Raw genomic sequence first — 8,742 nt, forward strand, 5'->3', positions numbered from 1 at the left:
TTTATTTTATTGAAGTTTAAAAAAACTAATTTTTCTAATTTTGTAAAAGTGCGTCTATAGTTATGAAACACCAGCAATTTTGAAAGTGCAGAATTCGGCGAAACCATAAGGAATAAATTAATTATTTTTGTTGAATAAAATGTGTTTTTGATCGTTTTATTGTGAACAATAATTTAATGGGTCCATTTTATTTCTCAACTAACATACCAATTGAATTAAGGGTGCGTCTATAGTTATGATACGCAGTGTATCTTAATTCTTTTAGTCGCTAGAATAATTACAACAGACAGACGGACATGCTGCAATTTGGTATTTTGTAGTCGCATATGGTAACAAATCTCCCTACCAAAAAATATTAATATTCGTCCCCTTTTTGGGGTAGTCCTCATATAACCCCCTTTTTTATATAAAATAGTAATCTGATTTGTTCCGCGTTTTGAATTTGGTTCTGAGACTCTATTGTTATCATTTCACCTGCGGAGGAAAGCGAGATAAAAAATTAGATCGTAAGGTTCGATAATGAACTATATCCGCATTTAGACCTAGCCCCTGTGTGGAGGTTCCAGAGGTAGTGGACTGATATTAACCATCTTCAAAGTTGAACTAAGTTTGGAATAAATAATAAGATGGGCAAAGTTTGGATGAAATCTAAATTTTCGGAAACGAATTTGGTCCAAAGAAACATGGGGTCTAGAACCAATATTTCGATGAGGCACATTTTCACCCTGTTAAAGTGTATACACCCTCATTAGCCATTAGGCTGAGAGTACAATTATCCATTAAAAAATTCTGAAATTTGTATTATGGTTAACATTATGGTTTACATTTAGGCTACCCCTAAATATGGATGTTCCCTATATTTTCATTTATATTAATAATTTTTGATAAGGAGATTTTTTACTCAACAAAATATAAACAATTAAAAGTTTACGAATATTGATAAGTTCTAGTAAGAAGACTATATATCCAGGTAGAACACAATATACAAATATACAGCAATTTAAGTTGAAAAATGTGCCTAAAAGATTCAAAAACAAAAATTGGGGGATGGTGTACCCTAAAACGACCGATATATTCCATTTCCAATATCAATTCTCATAGGAATAGTACCAACGTATGTGCAAAAGTCCAAAGCTCTGTCTTCAATATTGCGACCTCAATCGGACGGACATGGCTAAATCGACAACGAATTGCCGTTAAAAATAAATGGGGTTTCTGATTAATATTTTTTTGTTAAATATTAAAAATTTTGTTCTAGAAATTTTTAGCACTTTTTTCTGGCACTTTTTTAAATTTTTTAGCACTTTCTAGCATTTTTTTCAACAAAATCTAGCATTTTTCCTCAACAAAGTTTTGGCAACACTGCTTATAGGTCCGTGTTTTGAAATAACTCCCATATAACGGTACCAATGATAGCTGCTCTTAAAAGACCCACCCAATGTTAGGTATTTTGAAAGATTAGTCGCATATTCGCATCAGACTGTTTGAAATTTAACATTCCGAGATTTAAAAGCTCACATACATCTATGGAGAATTTTTTTCGATATGAGACCATAAGAGATCATAAACCCAAATATCAGACCGTCCATTTTTCGGTTTCTTGGAGGGTGAATAACATATTGTGGGTTCATGTATTAGCATAGGCCCCGTATAATTGTATCGCCTCATTTTCGGATTTTTGCACCAAAGTGTCTCTAAAGTGACATTCCGATTTGCTGGTAAATCCCAAATTTCTTCCCAGAAATGTTTGTAACGCCGTGAAATATTGGTCATAGACCCACCCACGATCGTCATATTTTCACTAGTTGAGACGATTGGCGGATTACGGTCTATGGACCCCTCTATTGTTTTTGGTAAATATCGGTTAATATTATGAGGAAGAAATGGACCGACAACTTTATTTTTGTCTGTTTTCTGGTCGCTATAGAGGCCACAATTATAGCCCGAACATTACGAAATTTCACACAGAGGGAGGGGTCTGACCATAGAATAAGCATGACAGTTCTGATGACGATCGATCAAAATGGACCCAGACTTTTGTGTGAAAAATGTGAAAATTGGTACATTATAATGAATATATTTACTCCCGAAATATATAGACTCCAGAAGTTGATAATTTGTATTAGAGGAGTAATTGATCTTTTAATTGAATCGTTTTATATTGTATTATGTATTCGTATGTGGGAGTTATAAAAAATACTTACAGAGGTCTACCTATTCGGATTACCACGTTAGAGGGCATGTATATAGCGCTGATCGATTTGAAGTTGTACACGAAGTCCAGTTTATGATCAAGGACACCTATAATTTTCGAAGATGATCAGATGATATTTAGGAGTGTGTTTTCCAAGTCGCTCTATAGACCACAATAAAAAGCCGAATATCGCAACACATCACATGGGGAAGGAATCTGGCCAACTAATTAGAAATGTCAAATCAACCAAGACCTTTCTGTGTAAAATGAAAAAAATACATCTTATGGCGTAAATGTTCACCCCAGGAAAAATATTCCGAAAATATGCCAGAATAAGAAACAGTAGCTGTTGATCTCAAATCGGTCAAGAGGATGCAAATACATCGAAATATTGCCCAGGTACGAAATATATTTCCACAGAAACTTTGTGTTCCAAGGTAGTTGTGTAGGGGGTTTCATATGGTTGGCAATATTTTGGTGTGGGCTCAGAAGGACAAATTCGGTGTAGGTTAAGTTTTTAAGTTGGTGTGCCACTTTTTTATCGGTAACTCTTAAATCAATTGAGATATATTGTTGTAAAAAACATACTCCTATATCCAATCCTTCATATTTATTTCTTGAATCGTTATCTAAATACCATAAGACGACATATTTGGAACTAAAAATATTATACTATTTGAAGATATGGCGTGTCGACGATATCCGATATTAAAATATGTTTTAAACTTCTGAACCTAAATTGTCATAATAAGTACACGTTTTTATTTAACTCTCCATACCACAGTCTTTGTGTACCAAACACGCTAGGGTTCCATACAAAATGTAAAATTGTTCGCATGTTAATATGCACCGAAAAAAAAACAGAAGAAATATGCCTGTAAATATTTCGCGCACACATTACGCGTAATGATAATAATAATAATTTTAAATATTACATGAATTATGAGCCAGTGTTTGAATGTATGTGTGCGCGATTCAGTTATTCCTACCGGAGAATTCCATTACGAACAATCGACCCTTTAATTGAAGCCCTTCCTCTCCTTCATTTTCCTCCAAAAAGGTAATATTGCCCAAAGAGAAAAATGTGGTCATTAAAAGCAATACCACGATGACTGCGAACGATATGGATGGAATTCAACGATTGTTTTTCGAAATGACTGTGTAAATGTGATACCTGTTTAAATATTTACACAAAATTCATCATTTAAACTTATCGCCAGACAAATGAAATCCGATAACTGTGCAAGCGTACGGAACACACAAACACTTAATAACACTTGAGCACGTTCGCTTAATCTCCTTCGTCTTCTTCTCTTCCTTATTAATATGGGATACTTCATGTCCTACCTCCGTCTGCCCATACTCAACTCTCCTCCTTTAATTGTATACAAATTTCAGGTCCCTAGAGATAGGTCACTTTTGTAATGTTGCAGCATTTAATAGTTTAATTTGCTTCGTTTTTTTCTTTTTCTCCACCATGCAAAGATTTCGTTTCTTCCGTCCAGCATCCTCAATTCAGGGCAATCGTTAAAGTATAATTTCTTATCCTTCGTTCTGGAAGAAGAAGAAGAAATTAAGCTGTGAAACGTTTTATTATTTTACACATTACCCACCAAACCGCTTCTACTTTATTTTATTCTTGCCATTTATTCCGTCAGTCAGTCATTCATTACTGTATCCTGTTCGTATGTTTGTCTGCCTGCTGGCCTGTGTCCTCCCTCTGCATATGGTTTGGTCTGGTCAATTCGATATGAAAGTCAATTTATTTCATCATCCTTAGGTCTGATAATGTTTATGGATTCCCATCGACCCACCGTCAAACAGTTCTGCTCGATTGCCGCCTTGGTTGGCTCATTTCTGTTGCAGCTCATAATCAGTTGTGTTAAAGTAGTCCCACAGCGTATTATCAACATCAGCTTCTTCTTTATTCTGTGTGTGTGTGTTCGCTTTATTTGTTTCCATTGAATATTTTGTCTGCACCTTATTATTGTGGCGGCTCGTACACATTGCGCCACAACAATAATAAGGATTGCAAGGGGAAGAGGATATAAGTATTGGTCTGTTACAGATTTTTTGGTTGAGCATAGCCACGCATATTGGCGAAATACAATAAAACCAATGAGGTGTATAACAATTGTCTCGGTATATTGATTAAGGTACAGGGTGTAGCAAAATATTCTGAAAAAATTTATTTTTAAATTTTTTTTCTAAAAAAATTGACACTGAACAAATATTTTTTTAGAAATCCACGGCTCCATATTTGCCTTAAAAATATAAAATATATTTTTTAAAAATCCTCGCCTCCATATTGACCCTGAAAAAATATTTTTTTTAGAAATGCACGCATCCATATTACTTACTTAGCTGGCTTTTTATATGCCTTCTGGACTGGGGCATCTTCATCCATTCTCACAACATGACCTAGCCAACGTATACGCTGCAGCTCAATACGTCTAACAATGTCGATGTCCAAGAATAGCTGGTACAACTCATGGTTCATTCAACGGTGATATTCACCGTCAACGCAGATCGCAGCCCATAGATCTTTCGGAGAAATTTTCTCTCAAACACTCCAAGAGCTGCCTCATCTGCTTGCGTATATACCCATGCTTCCCATGCTTCAGATCCATATAACAGCACGGGTAGTATCAGCGTCTTGTAAAGTGTGAGTTTGGCTGGCAGGAGGTGGCCTTGTTCACTATCCTATAGCATCTGTTGGCCATCACAATCCTTCTCCGAATTTCCAAACTAATGCCATTCATTTTATTTATGGCGGTACCAAGGTATATAAAATCTTTTTTTCGAAAAAATTCAAGTTCCACAGTTGGACCATTAAACAATATATTCATTGATACCATCAGCTTGGTCTTCTCGCCGTTTACTGCCAGACCCACTTTGGCAGACTCCTTCTTTGAAAAAAATATTTTTTTTTAAAAATCCACGCCTCTATATATCCACTCGGAGTCCTCAAGAATTTTGAACGTTTCTCTTCGTTGGACCCTGTATTCAGTTTTAAGCATAACCAGGTTTTTTTTCCTACCTACTCTACATTCCTCTACCGACCACCACACAACATCGCTTGGATTGGAATAAAGAATGCAAGTATCGAATAGGTCCAACAGTATGCGTGTTAATAATGGCTTTCACCGTCAGTTAGCCTGTTGTGCTAGAGCATCATACCATTCGTGTTGAGTACAATGCAAACAACGGAAGCGGAAAACCAAACGATGTGATGACGCCTACACATGCGAACATACTACACCAACGCATAGAAAATGGCAACAGTTACCTACACATCTACATCAATATATAGACGTTCTCATGCTGCTATTACCACCTCTTGTTATAATGCATATATGTATATGTGTGCTGCTCCTGCTCAAAATGTTGCTGTGCCACATCATCTCGTAATAAGGGCTTTACGTTTATATCCGTAAAAAGCCATTGGATTCTAATAATAATCAGCCATAACAATGGCTAGGATATTGGCCTAAAGAGGAAGTCGAAACTCAGGAGGAAAGCCAACCTATAAAGCTCATAGTATGATTTTTCTGCCTAGCAAAGCATTTTAGTGGGTATGAAAGAGGGAGTGTGTGTGTTTGCTGCTGTATTGTTCGTTACCTATTCATAGGTTTATTATTGTCACATCCACACGTAATATTCACACACACACAAAATGAACGAACGAAACATATCGACATACACTTTCACACGATTTACTCGCCTTTATTGTCGTGATGATGTATACCATGGGTGAGGTGTGTCCGTTTGTGTTCTTGATTGTTACACGTTGATTCTATAGTCCTGGTACCACTTCTGCTTCCTTTGTACTCGTATTCGTGTATGTGTGTGTATTGAGTACTTTATGAAATAATACAAAGAATGTGCTTTATTGGCAATTTTTATACATTGTTTGATAGTTTTAGTGAATAATGGCGACGAAAAAAATATATATGAATCTACCGCTATGAGGAATTATGGTAAATGTGACAATATGGGTCAATACGTTGGTTTTTTTACAACCAGGGTTATGTAGAGTTATGTTGTCTTTCCTTTTTACACCTCGAAATATTTGTCGCTTTAATACATACTCTTGATCCGAATAAAATTCTATGTCCGTCTGTCAACCTGATGTCCGATGTGTGTAAGTTTGCAATTCCGGGTTCTTGTTGTACGAACAGCATTTTCGCGGGAAATTGTCAATGTAGGTCCATGTTTTGACATACCCAGTATATAAAAATACCGCCCCATTCCTTCGATATTTTGAGGAATTTATCCGCATTATCAAACATGAGGGGATGACATTGGAATTCTTGGTGGGTGAGAGAAGAGAATTTATAATATTGACCCATATTCTGACATAGCCTTCATTTAAGATTCCTGCACCATTGGTGATGTTTTAAAGTTTTTATCAACGACCGAAGTGACTGTAATTTAACATTCCGGTTTCATGGTGGTTAAAACACTGCTCCTCGGAAACTGTTCAGCATAGACTGATGTTTTAAAATAAATACCGTATAAAATTCAGCCAACGATATTATCGGGACTATTTCAATTCTATCAGGTTTATTCCATCGCTAACGATGGAGCGGTGATGTACCTTTGGAATAGAGTGAAGCAGACGACAGATCTCATTTCTCGTTATTTTTGAGATAACAATGAAAGACCCTTTTTAGGGTCGTTTGGTGGATGATAGTTATGCCTTCTTTGTTGCCTGTTTAACGACTATTATGGCGGAGTTTAGCTTAGCCTCCACAATGGTTATGATTCTTTTCTTTATCTATTTTCGAAAATTAAATTCGACTTCCGGTACTGTGACTTCCGAATTTCCGTTTCCGACAGGAAAACTCTGGTGACAGAAATCAAACGACTTATCATAAAACTTGGGTAAATCTGGTTTGGAAAGGGTTATTATAGGTCTATGTTTTGACTTAACCCTTATATGCAGTACCCGCACTATTTTCCTTATTTTTAATATTTTCGGCGAATTTTCCTACAGAAAAGGCTGTTATATTATATTCCGAGCTCTTGAAGTATGAACATCATCTTCGCAGATCATCCCAGTATAGGTTCAAGACTCGACCTAAAACCCACATATAAAGGCATCGCCCAATTTTCAAACAGTCTGTAATTTGGCAGAGTCAGATTTTTGAGGATGATAAACTTTTTTACACCATATTTTTTATATAGTACCGCCTTCGCTTCGTGATTTTGAAGGTATGGCCGCAAATTTTTCACTGATGTGGCTGTAATGTGACATTACAGGATTTTGAAGGCCGAGAATCATCGTTGAAAAACATTTTGATATAGGGCCTCGTTGCGGGATTTTGAAGATCATGGACTGAATTTTCCACAGATTCGGCTGCAATGTGGCATTCCGGGAATTTGGAGGGTGAAATACATATTAGGTTGGGGGAAAATAAATGAATATGCACCGTTTTGTTGTATGATTTGTTGCCAAGTGCGGACTGTATGGCGGATGCATTCAAATTTGCCAACCAAGCTTCCGAAGTTTCTGACGAGTCACGGTTCCTGGTCAATTGCAATCTCCAAACTGTCCAGTTATTGACAGTAGAGATCAGAATTTAGCGTTTGGTCATATGGAAGCAACTCATAATAAATAATCCCCTTCCGGTCCCACCAAATGCATTGCAGTACCATCCTGGCCGTTAGTCCTTGTTTGGCCACCGTTTGAGGTGCTTCACAGCTCTTTGACCACGATCATTTTTGCACAGGTTTATTTCACAACTCTCATTCCGTTTGGCCAAGGCTTCGCAGATAGAAATTCGATCCATTCTATTTTTTTCTGTTAATTGGTGTGGCAACCAAATATCGAGCTTCTATTTGAATGCAGCTTTGTGTAAATGGTCTAAAATAGTTTCGTGGTCGATTTTTAGGTCCTGGCCGATGTTACGAATGCTAAAATGCCGGTCAACTTCGATTATTTCTCCGATTTTATCTAGCAGCATTTTGCTTCCGATGTGGCTGCAATGTGTCATTATGGTACCTTTTCAATGCATTCCTCGAAAGAAGTTAATGTTTTGAGTTTGCCCGCAAATTCTGATTTAGGTAATCTGAGTTGTTGGTGCACTCGATAACTCTCGTCCTTTTGTCCATACTTACCACATCGTAATATTCCTTCAAAAATTAAATCGGAATGTCGGCCCACACCTTCAGTTACCTCCCCACAAATGTGTCAGTATTGCTTTCCGATTTAATACAAACTTTGCAAACGCTGCTTGAGAACAAGAAAAAATTAGTTGCGGGTTGGAAAAAATTTAAGCCGAGATTATATGAGCGCTGACCAAAGTTGCCCCCCTCTAGCTATATAGATCCATCATCTCCGGTACCTTCCCAATACCTGTCATAGTTTTGAAAAATGATAAATTTAAACATAGGCTGAGCACGAAAAACCTATAAGCACACATTGCAATAACATTGACCCTATATTAATGACCCGATCAATTTTGGAAATTTTCAATGCACTCCACATGGTGGGGGGTAGAAAATGTTCGGTCCCGTTGAAATTTACCACTTTCTGCCTTGTT

This window comes from Musca vetustissima, unplaced genomic scaffold (genome assembly GCF_032173495.1).
Source record: "Musca vetustissima isolate MV318-11 ecotype Yass unplaced genomic scaffold, APGP_CSIRO_Mvet_v1 utg2114, whole genome shotgun sequence".
Classification (NCBI taxonomy): domain Eukaryota; kingdom Metazoa; phylum Arthropoda; class Insecta; order Diptera; family Muscidae; genus Musca; species Musca vetustissima.